Source organism: Jaculus jaculus, chromosome 6 (assembly GCF_020740685.1).
Source record: "Jaculus jaculus isolate mJacJac1 chromosome 6, mJacJac1.mat.Y.cur, whole genome shotgun sequence".
Classification (NCBI taxonomy): Eukaryota; Metazoa; Chordata; class Mammalia; order Rodentia; family Dipodidae; genus Jaculus; species Jaculus jaculus.
This window is the reverse complement of record NC_059107.1, coordinates 74,499,181-74,517,625: the sequence shown is the minus strand read 5'-3', so window position 1 is coordinate 74,517,625 and position 18,445 is coordinate 74,499,181.

Below are 18,445 nucleotides of genomic sequence, written 5' to 3'. Positions count from 1 at the left end.
TGTGGTCCTTGTGATTCAGTTTATTTATGTGGTGTATTATGTTGACTGATTTCTGTATGTTGAGCCATCCTTGCATCCCTAGGATGAAGCTTACTTTATAAGGTGGATAATGTTTTTGATGTTTTGTTGAATTCAGCTTGTGAGGATTTTGTTCAGGATCTTTGTATCTAAGATCATTAGGGATATAGGACTGTAGTTTTCTTTTCTTACTGTGTCTTTTTCTGGCTTTGGTATTAGGGTGATCTTAGCTTCATAAGAGGACTTGTGGAGCATTCTCTGTTTTCTACTTGTGTGAAAGAGCTTGAGAAAAATTGGTTTGAGTTCTTCAATAAAGTTTTGATAGAAATGGTCTGAGAAGCCATCTTGTACTGAACTTTTCTTTGTGGGGAAGTTTTGATTACCTTTTCAATCTTGATCAATGTGATAGGTTTGTTTAGGAGATTAATATGCCCTGATATAATTTTGGTAGGCGGTATGTGTCTATGAATTCATTTATGTCTTCCAGATTATCCAACTTTGTGGAGTATATAACTTTTTATGTAAATCCTGATAATACTTCCAATTTCATTGATGTATGTTGTGACCTCTTCTTTTTCATTTCTAGTTTTGTTAAATTTAAACAACTCTTTTTCCACTTGGCAAAATGGCCTGGTGTTTATCAATCTTTATTTTTTCAAGGAACCAACTCTTTGTTTCATCAATTTTCTTAATTGTTTTCAAATCATCAACTTTTACTCTGACCTTGATTATTTCTTTCTCCTGGGTCTTTTATAGCAGGATTCTTCTTGCTTTTCCAGACTCCTTAGGTGAACAGTTAAGTTATTAATTTGGGATCTTTTTGTCTTTGTTATGAAGGCTTTTTGTGCTATGAATTTTCCCCTAAGGACTGCACTCATTGTGTCCCATAAGTTTTGTTAAATTGTGTTCTCATTGACATTCAATTCCAGAAAGTTTTCTATTTCTTTTTTTATTTCTTCCACTACCCATTTATTGTTCAAATTATGTTGTTCAGTTTTAGGAAGTGGTGGAATTTCTGAAACATCTCTTTTCTAAACTTCTAGCTTTACAGCATTGGGTTATAATGTGATGGCAGAAAGTGCATCAATTTTCCTAATTTTATGGAGGCAAGCTTTATGGCCTAATATATAATCTATTTTGAAGAAAATTCCAGAAGCTGCTGAGAAGAATGTGTACTCTGTAAAATCTGGGTAGAATGTTCTGTAGATTTCTCTTAGGTCTAGTTGATTTATGATATTGATGAGCTCTACTATCTCACTGTTTACTTTTTGCTTGGATGATCTACTGATGATAGTGGAGTATTGAAGTCCCCAACAATAATGGTGTTAGTGTTTATTTCTGTCTGTTTTATCAAGTAGGTTTTGTTTTATAAACAGTAGTGCCCCTGTGTTTGGCACATATAGATTTATGTTTGTGATTCCCTCTTGTTGGATCATTCCCTTGTTGAGTAAAAAGTGGCCTTCTTTGGACTTTTGGGCTGCTTTTGATTTGAAGTCTATTTTATCAGAAATTAATATAGCAACAGTTGCTTATTTCTTATTTCAGTTTGCTTGCAATATCATTTTCCATCCTTTCACCCTAAGGAGCTGCCTGTCTTTAGTAATGAGGTGGGTTTCTTGAAGAGAGCAGATAGAAGGGTCCATTTTTCACACTTACCCTGTTAAATTGTGACCTTGATGGGTGAGTTAAGACCATTAATAGTTAATGTTATAAATGTGTGGTTTGATCTAAACCCTGTCATGTTGAGGGGTACTTTATGGGGTTTGGTGTTTTCTCTGACTTTGTACTTTTTGAGCATGCTCTAGTTCTGGTTATTGTGATCTGCTCTTTATAGGCTATTGAGATTGAATGTTTGACTGTTCTGTGTGAAGAATTTTCTGATGTATTTTTTGTAGCTTTGGCTTTGCATTCCTATAATCATAGAGCTGGCTTTTATTGTGGAAAGGTTTTCTTTCATCAACTATTATGAGGGATACTTTTGTGGGGTACAGTAGTTTCGTTGGAATCCATAGATCTGTAGACTTTGAAATGTTCCATTCTAAGTCCTTTTGACTTTCAGTGTTTCCACTGAGAAAATTGGGGTAATTCTAATGAGATTGCCTTTGTATGGAATGTGCTGTTTCTCTCTTTCTGCTTTTAGCATTCTCTCTTTGTCTTCATTGTTCAGAGTTTAATTGATGATGTGCATTGGAGACTTTCTTTGTACAGTCTGTTTGGAGTTCTATGAGCTTCTTGTATCTTGATGTAGCCCCCCCCCCCTTTTGTTTTGGTTTTTCGAGGTAGGGTTTCACTGTAGCACAGGCTGACCTGGAACTCACTATGTAGTCTCAGGGTGGTCTCAAACTGACAGTGATCCTCCTACCTCTGCCTCCCAAGTCCTAGGATTAAAGGTGGGTGCCATCATGCCCAGCTCTTATTGTCACGTTTATTGAACAGCCAAAAACCAACAATATATGGACAAGTAATGCATTAAATGAGCTAAGGACAAGGGACTTTCAACCTTGGATTATCCTTAACATTTGTTAAAGGAAGGGATTTAGAGGTATGAGAACACACATACACACTGATCACAAAAGCAGTCATATTAAATCTACTTATTGCCTCCAACAGATCTGTGGGCCTATTGATACTAACTTCCTTGGCTTCAATGCAATGATCATCACTTCTTATGCATGTATGTTTGTCCTGAGTTGAGAATCCAACCATGGCTATGAGGAGATTGGGTAAAGAGCATATATTAAGATAAGTCAGCATCTCTAAACATTTGCTTGTCAATATTGTTCATCTATTCTGTTCAAACTACACTACAACAAGGCAGGGAAAACCTAGTTATATTGTTTTAAGCATTTCAAAAATTAAATTCTCCCCACAAAAACTGTTTCAAGTACTCCATTATTTTTCAAAACCCACCAACTTTTGCAACACTTTATTTCAAAAATCTCTTTGTATGTGCTCATGACTTCACTTAGCACCAAGACGTTATGTTATTCTAAGTAAACCCATTCCCTGTCATTGCAGACATCTCCACTTTCAAGGTGTCATGCAGCTGATAGACAACAAAGCTTAAATTGATTTTGAATAGCAAATCAAATGTTATTTGGGAGAGTAGTCTTACTCCTAGTCTAGCTCAAGATATTATATATGCAATTATTAAGTTGCTAGGCAGTATATTTTTGGCTAAGAAGCATGTACTTTGAACTGCATAACTGTATAAAAAATAACTTCTACTCTTGGATGAAAGATTCACATTCATTTTGTTTATCCTGCATCTTTGGGCTTGGCATACTTATTTTCCAGGTGGCTTGATCAATAGTCTTGAAAAATTAGATTTACTCTTTACCTCACTGAATAAATTTAGAATTTTTTGTTGTAGTATCTGCATATACATGATTTCTAGAGTCACATGGGTAGAGGTACCATAGCCTAAAAACTAGGGGAATTATATTTTCAGATTTAAAATATGTGCTAATTTTTAAAGCTCTTGTAGCAGACAGCTTCAGGTTCACTGAGATTAACTACCAGACATAGGTATGGAGGAAGGGATATTTATTGAAGCTTACAGACCCAGGGGAAGTTACATAATGGGAGAAGAAGCTGGCCTTCTTTCACAGGACCAAGCAGAGAGAAACACCAGCCAAAAGCCAGAAGCCACACAGCATAGTACACTTTGCATATCTTTAGTCTGAAATCTCAAACCCTCCACCACACCTTAAGATGCACCCAATGAAACCACCTCCAGCCAGGTGGCTGCAGATGAAAACTACAAACTTATAAAACACTGAATATATTGGAGGCCATCTACTCAAACTACCACAGCTCTTTTGTAGAATATAATACCTTTATTGTAATCTTAAAACTCAGTTAAGAGGATCAGTCTTGCATTAACTATTCATACTGAAATGTAAAACCAACCAACCAATAATAAGGCATAAATATGCCATATTGTGTATATCATATACATATGTTTAGGCCTGTATCTGAATTATAATTCAAAACATACTTCAATGAAGCTATTAAAATAATAAAATAAGGGCTGGAGAGATGGTTTAGCAGTTAAGCACTTGTCTGTGAAGCCTAGGGACCCCAGGTCGAGGCTCAACTCCCCAGGACCCACGTTAGCCAGATGCACAAGGGGGTGCATGCATCTGGAGTTTGCAGTGGCTGGAGGCCCTGGCACGCCCATACTCTCTCCCTCTCTCTCTCTGCCTCTTTCTCTCTCTGTCTGTCACTCTCAAATAAATAAATAAAAATAACAAAAAATAATAAAATAAGAGGCTGGGGAGATGGCTCAGAGAGTAAAGTGCTGGTTAAAAAGGATGAAGTCCTGAGTTTTGATCCTCAGAAGTTCTGGTAATATTGACAAGAACAGGGAGACATGCAGCTGGATGCAATTATCTTTGGCCTAGAAATATCTCCTTAGTAATGTCTATTCAGGTTAAGCTGTGTCTTTGATTCATGCTATATGAAATAATTCAGGACAAGTCAATGTGAAACAAAGTTGGGTTTACTGATTAAATATCTGATTAATATGAAAAGCATTTGTTAATCAAAGGAACCCTAAGTAAGAAAAAAAGCAAGAAATAAAAAAATACATTTGTTATATAGGCAATTGAAAATATTTAGTGACCAGAATTTATAGAATTTTTAAAAAATCAAAAAGAAAATGAAGAAAATGCAAATGAAATATAAGTAAAATATGAGCCAGATGTTCAAAAAGAAATGACAAATGTATGAAAGATTTTCAAATCAGAAATCATAAAAAAAAGAAAGAAAATTAATGCCACATTAAACTCAGAAAGTGAACGAAACTTTCAAGAATTGGCACTAACAGATGACTGCAAAAATTTAGAGTACAGAGGTTAGGCGGAGCTCTCTCTAGTATCATGGCCAGACTTCCTTCTGCTTAGCATCATTTCACAAAATAGAAGTTACCCACTATACAGGACCCATAAATGCAAATTAGTCACCCTACAGAAACCCAGATAACACACAACTGAGGAGAGCTGCATGGCAATGTTCAGAGCAGTATTTCTTGTCATAATAAAACTAAAAGAGGACAAAAGCCACACAAACAAACAGCCCAAATATTTGTAATCGGAATTTGATATTCACATGTAAATGTATTCTATTCAATGAAGTTTCTAGAAAACATGGCTTCTTTCCTAAGAATGACAGATATGTGAAGTATACTATATAATAAGCAATGATTGGAAATAAGTAAAAAAAATTCCCACTAAAAAATGAAAGCATGTTCTAGAGAGATGGATCAGCTGTCAAAGGCACTTGTTTACAAAGCTTGGGGGTCCTGGTTTAGTTCCTTAGCACCTATAAATCCAGGCACATGTGGTCAATAGTTATGGAGCTTGTAGTATCAAGAGACATTTGCCTATTAATTCATGTATGCACACACACACATATGCAAATAAGTACAATATGTTTAATATTTTTTTTTATTTATTAGAGAGAAAGATGGGCACACTGCAAATGAACTCCAGACACATGCACCACCATGTGCTTCTGGCTTCTGTGGGTTCTGGGGAGTAAAACCTATGTCCTTAAGCTTCACAGTTAAGTTCCTTAACCACTAAACCATCTCTCCAGCCTCAACAATTTTTTTTAAAACACGCAAATAAATACATACAGATGCTTATTAGTAAATGCAAATGAAACAAATTCCAATGACTTTTACTCTATTCTCTATACCATCTGGATTTTCAAAAGTTTGTGAATATATTAAATTGAAATACATTGGGCTGGGCATGGTGATGCACACCTTTAATTCCAGAACTTGGGAGGCCGAGGTAGGAGGATCACTGTGAGTCCCAGGCCACCATGAGAATACATAGTGAATTCCTGATTAGATTGTTAGTCTGTGCTACAGCGAGACCCTACCTTAAACCCTCCCACCAAAAAATATTGAAAGATAAATTAAATATAAGTTCAAGAAAACTCCTCTGGTTATAAAAAATAAAGTTGCAAGGAATCTTTATTGATATGGAGCTTTTACAATGGAATAGAGCATAGAAAGTTAGCTAGTGTTGGTAGGTCACTTGAGATTAGGTGAATACTATTAAAAAACATTTAAAGAGAGAAACTAAATTATAAATAATCTATGAAGAGATTATAAATTCCCATTTGTATTATTATAATTCTTTTGTTCTTTCTTCCTTTATTTAAGAAAAAGAAAGGGGCAGATAAAGAGAGAATGAGTGCATCAGGGTCTCTAGCCACTGCAGATGAACTCCAGATGCATGCTTTATGTGGTACTGGGAAATGGAACCCAGGTCCTTAGGCTTCAAAGGCAAGTGCCTTAAACACTGTACCGTCTCTCCAGCACCTGTATTATTTTTAAATTTGAGTTTTATTTTCCTCTATATATTATTCCTATTTAATTTATTATCATAGCTAAAATTGTACTAGTTACTATTGACTAAGAATACATAATAATTATAGAAATATCATCAGTTTTCTTAGTATCGGGCTGAGAGATTGGTTTGTATGTACAATTATAGACTTCTAAGACAAAATCCTTTATCTGGTAAACTACTGGCTTAGAAACTTCAGTCAGAAAACAAAAAGAAAACAGTAAGACCTAGTAGGTGGTTTTCAGCTTTATACTACATACTATACTACTGAATAAGAGATGTTCTGATGTTATGGTTAGTTATTTTAAATGAATGGGAGAAGTTGATATTTATTTGTTTGGAGCACAGACATTGATAGCTGGAAAGCATAAATAATACATTTTGGTCATGATTATATAGTTGGAATTGTGTGAAATAGTATAAGATATACATACAAATGAAACATAAGGTTTAGTCTTTAGAATTATTAATTTATTATTTCATGGAATAGCAAATATAATGTCAGTGACTTCTTAAATCACAGATATTCCATAAACTCAGACAAAAGGCTATCACATTTTGTTTAATGGTAAATTTTCATATGTCATCAACCATCACCAATAAGTGAAAATATAATTTCTAAAGATCTAAAACCCTATAAATACTGATGTGTATATTGTATATTTTGTGCATTATAGACCTTCCTCCAAAATAGTGAGTAAGGCTTTATCAATGAACACCATTTGTATCATAAAATCAAGCAAATAAGACAGTACTTTTACTTGGAAATTTTGTGATTTGAAAAGTCTTCCACTGTGTGCTTTATTACATTATTTTAAAAGTCCATATTTTTGCAGATAAAAGAAGTACTCATAAGTTTGCTTGTTGTGCACTTGAAGAAGTATTTTTTTTTTCCTGCCTTGCAAACTGGATCATCTATTAAAGGAAAGTGTGTTGGTTGGATTGGTAGAGTAGTCATAGTCCAGTTAGGTCAGAAAGACACTTATTTTTACCTCTTGATATTTGTTGATTTTTATCCAAAATTGTAGTTGCAATAATTGTTTATTGCAAACTTAATATTAGCAGGTTATACATTTATTGCTTATGCTGTGGCTGGAAGTCAATCCTGCCGTGCCTTTAGCATTGCTTGCCTACACTGTATTTCTCCCCCAACCTTACTGCTCTTCTCTGATCTCCTTCTAATACATCATGTCAAGTTCCTGCATCTCCTGGGAACTTTCCCACACACTTTCTCACTGTAATTGTTTTCATGCATTGGAACTGTCAGGCATCTTGCAGGTGTCAAGTGATGCACAGAGAATGGTAAATGTGTGAATTCTCCACTACTGCCTGTCAGCACCGGTAGGGTTGTTACCTATGAGATCTACAGGCAGGGAAAGTCTGTTCATACAAGCAGGAATGCATAGGTCACCAAATAGACACAAACAAGTCTATATTTCTGGCTATGAAGAAATAAGAGATGAGGCCCATATAAAACCATTGAGGTAATCCCCTCGAGTGCATGAGACAGATTTTTATTGTATATGTAATTTCAGCAAGTCTGGAGCTCTGCTGGTAAACTCATATTCATCCACAATAGATTGTACCACATCATTATTCAATTTAAAGTTTATGGAGTATCTTCTTTCCCCTGAGACCATGATGAAATTTTGATAGAAACATCAGTACCAGAGCAATTTCCATTGGGGACAATTTTAACTCATTTCATTTATGTTTGACAATGTTGTGTATCTTTCTTTGTCAAATGAATCATTTGTTAAGATTTTCATATAGCTAAAGCTTGAAGATAATTCTGGATCAGTTGGTCTTTTATGTTTTTGTTTGGTATGAGTTCAAATAGAGAAGAGTTTTCCACCCTAAAAAATGAAGTTACAGATTGGAAAGAGTGTTACATAGAAGGATTAGATGAATATTGATTAATGGTGCAGTTTCTCTAAAAGCCAATTCCATTTTAGGTATGTATTCAAAATATATGACGAATAAATACTAGTTAAATTTTATATATTCTATCTGTCATCAAATAGACTCTAATAATGAGTCTATAAATATTATCTAGTATTCAATTATATATATCAGAAATAATCTGAATTCATTGATTATTAGCATTTTGGAGATTGTTTGTGTGCTGTACCACATATTTAGCAAATAAGAAAGATGCTCATGAAGTATTTATCAAGTTTATATATGGGGAAGGTTTATAGCCTAGCACCTGAGATGGATCACTATATCTGTGTCTGATAACTTTTTATGTCCACATTGTTTTATATTATCCTGGAATTCCCCTTCTCTGTACATGAGAAGTAGGTCCACTCAACCTGTGAACCACAGAGAGTTTCATCTAAGACAAATGCCATAGTAGGTTTTACTATTTTCTTTATTTCATTCAGTCGAATAACCAAGGTGAGGCCTCTGTTTGACCTAATTATAAAATTCCTATTCTTGTTACAGGTGAAAAAAAATTCCTGCAAATGGTTTTAAGTTCTAACTGTCATGTTTCAATAGGAATGGATGTACTGGAATGGATCTGGTCTTGGAGATGAACTTCAAGACATGATAAGGGAACTTGTTGAAATAGGACAACTATAACACATAACTAAGCTACCCAACAAAGAAAGCTGCATGCTAGCACAACACTGCCAACATTATTAGAAGAAGGGTTACAGAAAATTCAGTATCTGTGCTGAAGTGCCACAGAGGAGCCTTGATGGAGGAGGGAGTATGCTCAGAGATAAAAGCATTAAGGGATTAGGCACATCTTTTTACATCAGAGAATGTTTAGATGATTATTTTTTCTGAATCCTTAAGGCATTTCCCCCAAAACACTGAAGATAACTATAATGTGGGGAGCAAAGTCAATGTAAAGAATGGAAGGATACATGAAATTGATATTCCAAACAAATCCTAGAATTTCTAAATAGTGGCATACAATTGATAATAAGACTCTTAGGCAACAGTAAATGTAGTGAGACCAGAATATATACCTAAGGCATAGGAACAGTGGCTATGAGGTGCTACAGGTATGTAAAGGACTTCAGCACTCATCTTTAAAGCTATAAAACAGATTAAACACATGTGCATCTCAGACCAGGGACATTTTTCTGGCTAAGGAAATGGACAAGTCTTTACATGGAGTAAACTGTAAGTGCCAGAGATTTAATTATAAGAATGTCCCTCAAATGCTGGAAAATACTGATTGGGTACATGGAAGCCCTTGTTTCCTCATCACTTTTTAAAGATCATGCTGTGGCTTATCATACATTTTTCTGTCTGCTCTGCTACAACAAAATGCCTGACCCTGGACAATTTTAAATAACATGAATATATTTCTATCAGTTATGGAGGCAGAGAACTGCACATTTAAAGTAGGGAGGGCCAGTTTTGTAGATGCATGTCTGAGCATCTTCACATGGCAAGAAGTTGACAGGGTAAGAGAATAAACCCATGCATGGAGCTTCCTTCCTTCATAAGAATCTTAATACCATTTATGAGGCAGACCCCTGATGACATAGTTGTATCATAACAGCTGTACCTCTTAGGACTACCTTGATAGTCATTGTTTCAACCTCTGCATGTTAGAAAGAGAAATTCAAGCAAGAATACCTAGTTAATACAATTCCAAGGATAATTAAGATTAAGTAGCTCCACATACAACTGGTTCAACCTGTCTCTTTATTAAGGCCATTTTCCTTCCGGAATCATCTGACAGCTAAGTCAATTTTTGCTAGCTACTCCTTGAAGTATTTTCTTGGAGAATATAGCCCAAGATTAAAAAAAAAAAAACTTTGAATAACCTATTTCTATAACTAAAGAGAAAATGTATTATAAATTTTTATAGAAAACTTTATTTCACATGCAGAAAATATTTACATAGAACATGACTCACTTACAAGCTTGTTTTTCTTAACTCCTTGCCCCTTCAGTAACATCAAGATGATATTCAAATACAAAACAGTAAAGTAACAATGATGAAAATCAGCAGAGTGTATCAAATCTGCTATATGCATGAATCAGATTATCAATATTTATATGGGTTGTTCTTAACTTTTACTATTTCAAGGTATAGCCTTTATGTTCATAAGTGTACTGTAATTTATTAATGCTGTAGAATATATCGGTTGCTCATTTTCAAGGTAATATAGTTAGATTTCATACATATGTGTAGAAACAGACATTTGCTTGTAAGTATTTTTTCCCTAAGGCTATCAAAAAATGAAAATTAGTTCACACAATATGTTCAACAAGTTTGGAATTTTCTTTACTTAATCTTCCAAATGTCATTTTTCTTAATCTCTTGATTTTTTTTTTTTTTTACAGAGAAATAGAGAGTGGTCATATGGATATAGATCTTAAATACTTTTAATGTGAATTTGCTCAGTGTAAAATTACTTTACACAGCACTCATTAAAATAGTGAACATGTGAAAATGGATAAACTCAGACTTTTTGGTCGATTTATGCAAAATTGTTATTGCAATTAATGTCAGGTCTCTAAAGAGAAGTGTCTCTTTCCATTACAACTTATGAAGCTATGAGTTGATAAAAGCTATATCACCAGGGACTTGACATCAAGAACTGATAAATTTCATTTGAAAAAGTTATGAGCTATTAATTTTACATCATATTGTACTAAGCAAATGGAATTAGTAATACAGAAAGATAAAAGTCCTTGATCTTTTAGCATATGGTGAGTTTTTCTACTGAAGTCAGGCTTTTTAAAAATGTATACATTTAAAATACAGACCCATCAAGAAGTTTTTACATGCCCAAAGTAAAAATCTAATAAGTAATATTATAAATCAACTGTTCTCATGTCACTAGTAGTAACTACTTTATTTCAGTGTTCTAGTGATGTAGTCACCTAGAAGGCACCTGTGGGGAAGGTGAGATGACTCTAGACTGTATCTTATCTCAATCAGAGTTCTCAGTGTTTCTTAGTTAATCTTATTCCTATAACCATAAAGAGTGGTTTTAAACTCCCTTATCATCAGCATGTCTCTACCTCTGTGACCTCACCTATTGTGCTCGGGAGGCATTCTTGACTAGAATTTCACATACCTGAACAAAATTGCATTTCCATAGCAGCACTTTCCCCAAGCCCTGTTTAGCTTCTTCAAGTAAGTCTACTCATTGTAATTTATTACTCTACATTTCTAGCACCAGTTTTCATTTTCTGTTATAATTATCTTAATTAACTTCTTTGCTGAGTCATCTTATTTTTTTTCTACTCTGTCTGATGTAGGTGAGTCTTTTTTAAAAAAATATTTATTTATTTGAAAAGGAGAGAGAAAGAATGGGTGCAGCAGGGCCTCTAACCACTACAAACGAACTTCAGATGCATGTACTACATTGTGCATCTGGCTTATGTGCATATTAGGGAACTGAACCTGGGTCTTTAGGCTTCACAGGTAATAGCTTTAACTGCTAAGACATTTCTCCAGAGTCCACCCACCTTTTTGAGGTAGGGTCTCACTCTAGCCCAGGCTGACCTAGAACTTACTTTGTAGACCCAGACTAAACTGGAACTCATTGTGATCCTCTATCTCTGCCTCCTGAGTGCTGGGATTAAAAAGGCATATCACTATTTCAGACAGGTGAGCCTATTTTGTGTTAATGTCTTCAAGGCTAAAATGGAGATTCTCACTCTGTCTGTTCTCAGCTGGAAATCTACTCAAATCATTACACACCTGGATTTAAATTTGAGCAGGATGCAAGAATAGTAAGGATAGCAGGTCAGCATGATAATATTATCTATTTCTTGCCTATGGAAGCCATGATGAGAGTCCCATAGTAGTACAGTGTCTTGTTTCTGGGGTAATTCTGGCTAGTTCACTATCTGGATTGGCTTACCAGCTGTGTGTGCTGACACACCACCTTCGTTTTTCACTGGTAGCATAGTGATCACAATCATACCTCAACTCTGTGAAGATTGTTTTCAAGGAATATATGAGACAAAATTATGTAGAAGAACCCCTAATAATGACACAGCAGTACACAAAGGCATATTGATAGATAGTTGATTATCATGATAGAAGATAGATAGAAGTTGATAGATGATAGATTGACAGATGATAGATAGATGGATGATAGATAGATAGATAGATAGATAGATAGATAGATAGATAGATAGATAGATATGATAGAGATAGGGATATAAGAATTAAGATCTATGTTGTAGTTTGAATATAACCCCCCCCCCCCATAGACTTTGGCCCCAGCTAGTGGAGCTGTTTGGGGAGATTATGAAACTTTGGGACATGGGGCCTACCTAGAAGTCAGAGGCCACAGAAGCATGTCTTTGAGGGTCATGGCCAGCTTCTGCTCTCTGTGTCTTGATTCTACAAATTGTGCTAAACTGTATCCACACACTCCTACCACCCCAGTCCGAGATGCCCCACCACAGCAGAACTGCATGGATAGATTTCTTTCTTTGAAATAATGAGCCCAATTTGATACTTCAAAGTATGAAATTTGAGTTGCTTCAAAGAGGAATGTAACTAGTACAATATGTATCATCATTCACTTTTAAATATCGTATTTAAGAATGTCTATTAAGCTTGTTTGTTTATTGGGTTGTACTATATTCTAAAATTAAAAGTAATATTTCTTTCATACATACATTTGAAATTTGTCAAACATATTAATCCCAGAAAGAAGCTTAAATTTTAGTTGTACTCGGTAGAAAACCAATGACTTAAAACTTATTGCATAGTATGGGGACTTCATCTTTCACCCATACTTTTATCAACATTAAAAACAACTTTTTCTGTATTAACCTAGGAAATGGTATTAGAAGTAAAATTATTTTTTAAACTTTTTATTCATTTATTTATTTGAGAGAGAGAATTAGGCAGAGAGATAGTGAGAGAGAGAGAGTGAGTGAATCAGAGAGAAAGAGAGAAAAATTGTTATTCCAGGGCCTCTAGGCACTATTTTTTTAAATTTTTTTTGTCCATTTTTTATTTATTTGTTATTTGAGAGCGACAGACACAGAGAGAAAGACAGATAGAGAGAGAGAGAGAGAGAATGGGCATGCCAGGGCTTCCAGCCACTGCAAACGAACTCCAGACACATGCGCCCCCTTGTGCATCTGGCTAACGTGGGACCTGGGGAACCAAGCCTCAAACCAGGGTCCTTAGGCTTCACAGGCAAGCGCTTAACTGCTAAGCCATCTCTCCAGCCCTCTAGGCAATATTAATGAACTTCAGGTGCATGTGCCACCTTGTGCATCTGGGTTATGTGGGTACTGGGGAATTGAACCTGGATCCTTAGGCTTCACAGGCAAACACCTTCACCACTAAGGATCTCTACAGCCCTAGAAGTAGAATTATTTTAAAAAGACAATTAACCAAACTTTTTTTGTACCTAAGGATTTCAGTATTTTCTTTATTATAGTTTTGGTTTGGTGATAGGAGTCTATATCTTTAATCTTTGTAGGATCCCTAGTAAATGTTGAATAGAATCAATATTCAAACACATTAAATAGCATTTTAATTAACAAGGTTAATTTTAACCCATACAATTGAATTTATGTTTTAAATAGTTCATGTATCTATGTAAAAATACTCTGAAACTTATTATCTACTACAAATAATTTTGACTTAAGTTCAATTTCACAGTAGTGCCAAATACTTTTTCTCTTTGCCTGAAATATGTTTTCTCCTCCATTTGATAGTACCTATGTACTAATCCTATGAAAGAAAAAAATTACTATTATCAAGTCTGTCTGCCAAAACACACAAATAATATAAAGCATGCCATTATTTGGCATATAAATTGGTTGGTGTGTATCAATTAATATTTTTGATTTGTAATGAGTTGGAAAAGGCAATGAAACACGCAAAGCAATTTTTAGTCTGAATTTTCAATTATGTTGGGCTCCAAGGCATTATTTGTAAATCAAATATATTTGATGTACTTTATATTGGTCAATTAACTAATCTTAAAAGCAAGAAAGAATTAGACGACCTCATTTCCTACAAGTACAATGATATGTTTGGGTTATAATATATAGAGAATGTTACAATGACATTTTGAAAGGAAGGCAGCTTTTGATGCCTACAGTTAGAAATTGCTCAAAAAAAAAAAAAAGGCAATATTTCTTCTGCCCATCGATCTAGAAGAATGATTGTCAAAGTGTTCTTCCTAGTAGAAAAGCTCACATTCCAATCTTTCCCCTGGGCCTCAGACCTCAGGGATGAGATTTGCTAATTAGTGATTCATACTCCTCCAAAGAAATTTAATTTTTTTCAAGTGGAAGAACACCTGTGTTCCAGTTTATTTCCTATTTTAATAGGATGAAAGTCTGCACCACCAAGAAAGCAGATAAAGACTTTGACTGAAAAGAAGAGATAAAGAATATTTGATCTTCAAGTGTATAGAAGACATTAGAAATCTGAGAGCATGCATGCCAGTGTCTTCCCCAAATTCTAAGATGCACACAATGAGGAAGAAGACAAAGGCAAATGCCTTCACTGTAAAGACAGGCACATTTCATATTTTTTTTTAAATTTTTATTTACTTGAGAGCGACAGACACACAGAGAAAGGCATCTTGTGCATCTGGCTAACGTGGGACCTGGGGAACCGAGCCTCGAACCGGGGTCCTTAGGCTTCACAGGCAAGCGCTTAACCGCTACGCCATCTCTCCAGACCACATTTCATATTTTTTACATGGATATTTTATTGTCAGAATAATCCTTCAAAACTGAATGTTTAAATTGATTATTTGTAAAATTGTTTTACTTCTTTTAAGTATTAAATTAATATATTGGCCAATTATATTATTGATTATATCCACTTATTTATATGAAAACATGTATTAATTTTATACAATATAAACTGGACTCATAATCAACACAAATCCTTTTTTACTGCCTATGAACATCTTCCTTTCAAAGTTCATACTTTTTACTGCTTTGTAAGCAATAAAACATAGGTTTATCTGGAGTGTGATTTCAACTTGAATGTAAATAAATACAAACTTATTAGACAGTAGGTTAAAATGAGATTTATGTTTCCATATGCAAAAAAAATATAATGGCTACATCTCACACTGACAATCCAATGGGAAATTGGAGCTTTGGAGATCCTACAATTATTTAATTAACTTTAAGAGGAAACAATATGCTTTATTTTGGGGGGCAATGCTTGTTCACAATGGCATAGTAATTAAAAATAAATTTCATTGGATTTCCTTTGGGAGTACAAGTGATATTGAGCTTAGTACCTTGTTAGTTTTCCCTAATTAAAGTTGTTTTTTTTCTATTTTAATTTATACCAAAGCATTATTTATTGACACATATACACACTCTCCATCCTTAGTATAATTATAGCTTAGTTAATCATGACAAAAAATCTTTTTGTTGCTTCCTTACATTGAAGGAAGTTAGGAAATAAAATCTCAAGATATTGCATCCTGATATTTTAATTAAATTAAAGGAGCTCAGAGAATAGCCTATGCTGCAAAGGACTTTCTGATCTTCTAAGCTTCAATTTAGAACCTGCTGAGGCTAGAAACAATTAGCTCCAGTTCTGTTACTGTTGTGTGTTCAGAATTTGGTCAACAAAGCAATGTTCAGCGGAGGATTTCTCAAGACGTACCTGAATCATGTTGCTCTGACTTAATAAAAAGATTCATCAATCAATGAGCTCATAATGTAATGATATTATCAGGAGTCTGTAGAAACTAGCATTTGAGGCTTGAGAAATATACAGTGAAGTTGGCTGAAATCCATTGAGTCCCAGGAACATGTAAATGTTTTGTAAATGATTCCATGTGAAATATTGAATGAAACCCAAACAGAAAGCAGTGGTACATGACATGGTTGTCCATGTGGTCACATTAGTGCACCTGGACCTCAGTTCTTCTTCCTGTTATAGGAGTTCATTTAATGAAATTTCAGTGAAGAAACCCCTGTTAGTCATATGTGACTCTGACACCAAGAGAAGCAATTTTAGAAGATATAAGATTTGTTTGACCAATAGTCTTTGAGGTTTCATCACTGTGGGTATAAGATAAGGCAAATCATGGGCTGGAGAGATGGCTTAGCGGTTAAGCGCTCGCCTGTGAAGCCTAAGGACCCCGGTTTGAGGCTCGGTTCCCCAGGTCCCACGTTAGCCAGATGCACAAGGGGGCGCACTCGTCTGGAGTTCGTTTGCAGAGGCTGGAAACCCTGGCGCGCCCATTCTCTCTCTCTCTCCCTCTATCTAGCTTTCTCTCTGTCTCTGTCACTCTCAAATAAATAAATAAAAATAAAATATTTAAAAAAAAAGATAAGGCAAATCATAATCATAGATAGGCTGGGCAAAGGAGAACTGTTCCCCTCATGGTGGCCAGGAAGGAGAGAAGGGGGGGAGAGAAAAGGAAAGAGAGATTATTAAATAGATGCCCATGAGCATCTGTTTTGGCACTAGCAAATTAAAACTAATTATCACTTAATAGAACCTGATATATATACCTGCATACCTATATTTATTCATAAAAACAATTCATAGTTATATAAAGCATATTTATCTTTGACAGAGTCAAACTGAACATACTGATATGAGACTTTGCATCATATTCTCAAATAGTGTGACTGTTCAATATGTGTATGTTAGTTTTGCTCACTGAAAACCTATCTTTTATTCTAAGTATATTTGTGGGTAAATCACAAGTGTCATAACATCCAGACTTTAGAAGCTTAAGAGCTTTATTTCTTGTCACAGAAATTTCAATCATTTATAGGTGATCTGTTGAGGAACTGATTTAGAAACCTTAGTTTCCTCTTATGTGGCTTTGCTATTCTAACTGAATTTTCCATTGGGTCTTTTCCTTGTAGCTGACAGACTGTCACAAGAAGGATGAATTACAAGAAGTGCTTTGAACCACAACACATAATCGCCACCACCTTAGCCTGTTTTCAACTCATTAGAACACGATACCTAGTTCCATGGCACCCTTATTTACAAGGAAAACAGGAAAATTCAGAAAGTGACTTAAAGAAAGTGAAAGCAGAGATAATTCCTCTTTAGTTTCTGCCATATAGAATATGGACATGGTACTACATCTTTAATAAATTATTTTGCATATTTTCACTTTTTGTCAACATGACTAATACTGCTACTATGAACATGCAACCCAGGTGCCTCCAAATACAAACTGGTAATTCTATAGTATATTCCCATCCAGTGGTATTGATAGTTCACAGTAAATAAGATAAATCTTTAATATGTGGTTTTAGATTATTTGCAAAATTAGTATGGTATTATAGATTTGCAACAAGCATGAGAAGTGGTAGTCATTTATACAGACATTTGCTAATATCATGTGGTTCCAGTCATTGATCATGTTTTGTCAATTTAGAAGGGAGACTTGGGTACCTTATACTGTTTTCATAGATGCAAATGTTATATGTTCACCCACATGTCTCATCGGGACTCTGCATTTGAAACAATGAACCAGGCATTTTACTAGAGACTCCACATCCAATATGACAAACAAATCATCTAAATATTGGACGTGGATTTTCTGAAGTTCTGAGTCTAAGTGCATTAACCATCATTTCCTTTAAATGAGTGGGTGATCTATACACCATGGATTAAAGATTAAATCTAGTGGAGAAAAATACATGTTTTATGTTTGTTTATGTAACACATGCAACTAATGTTAATGTCATCATGTATTTTCATTCTTATTTTGATTTTTAACACTTCAAAGATGGTACCCACCCATTTGTGACAAAAATATCCCCCATGTTATTGGTTATGATGTCACTAAGCATAAAAGTACTTGGTGATACAGCAACAAGAAGAAATATTTTTATAGTCAATTTTCCTATATTCTTGCAAAGGTTCATGGTAATATACACCTGGAAAATTATAAACAATGCACATGGGGCATTTTCAGTGTCTTATGGGAGAAGTTCCTTTCACAAAAACTATTCTCCAGATTGCACATTCAACTAAAAGGAACCTTGAAGAAAGCCAGTGTACAGAAGACTATGGGCAGCTAAGCTAGAGTGACAGCCTGGCCAAAACTCAGTATGGGAACCAACTCCAAAGGAACTAAACCATGATGGTGAGT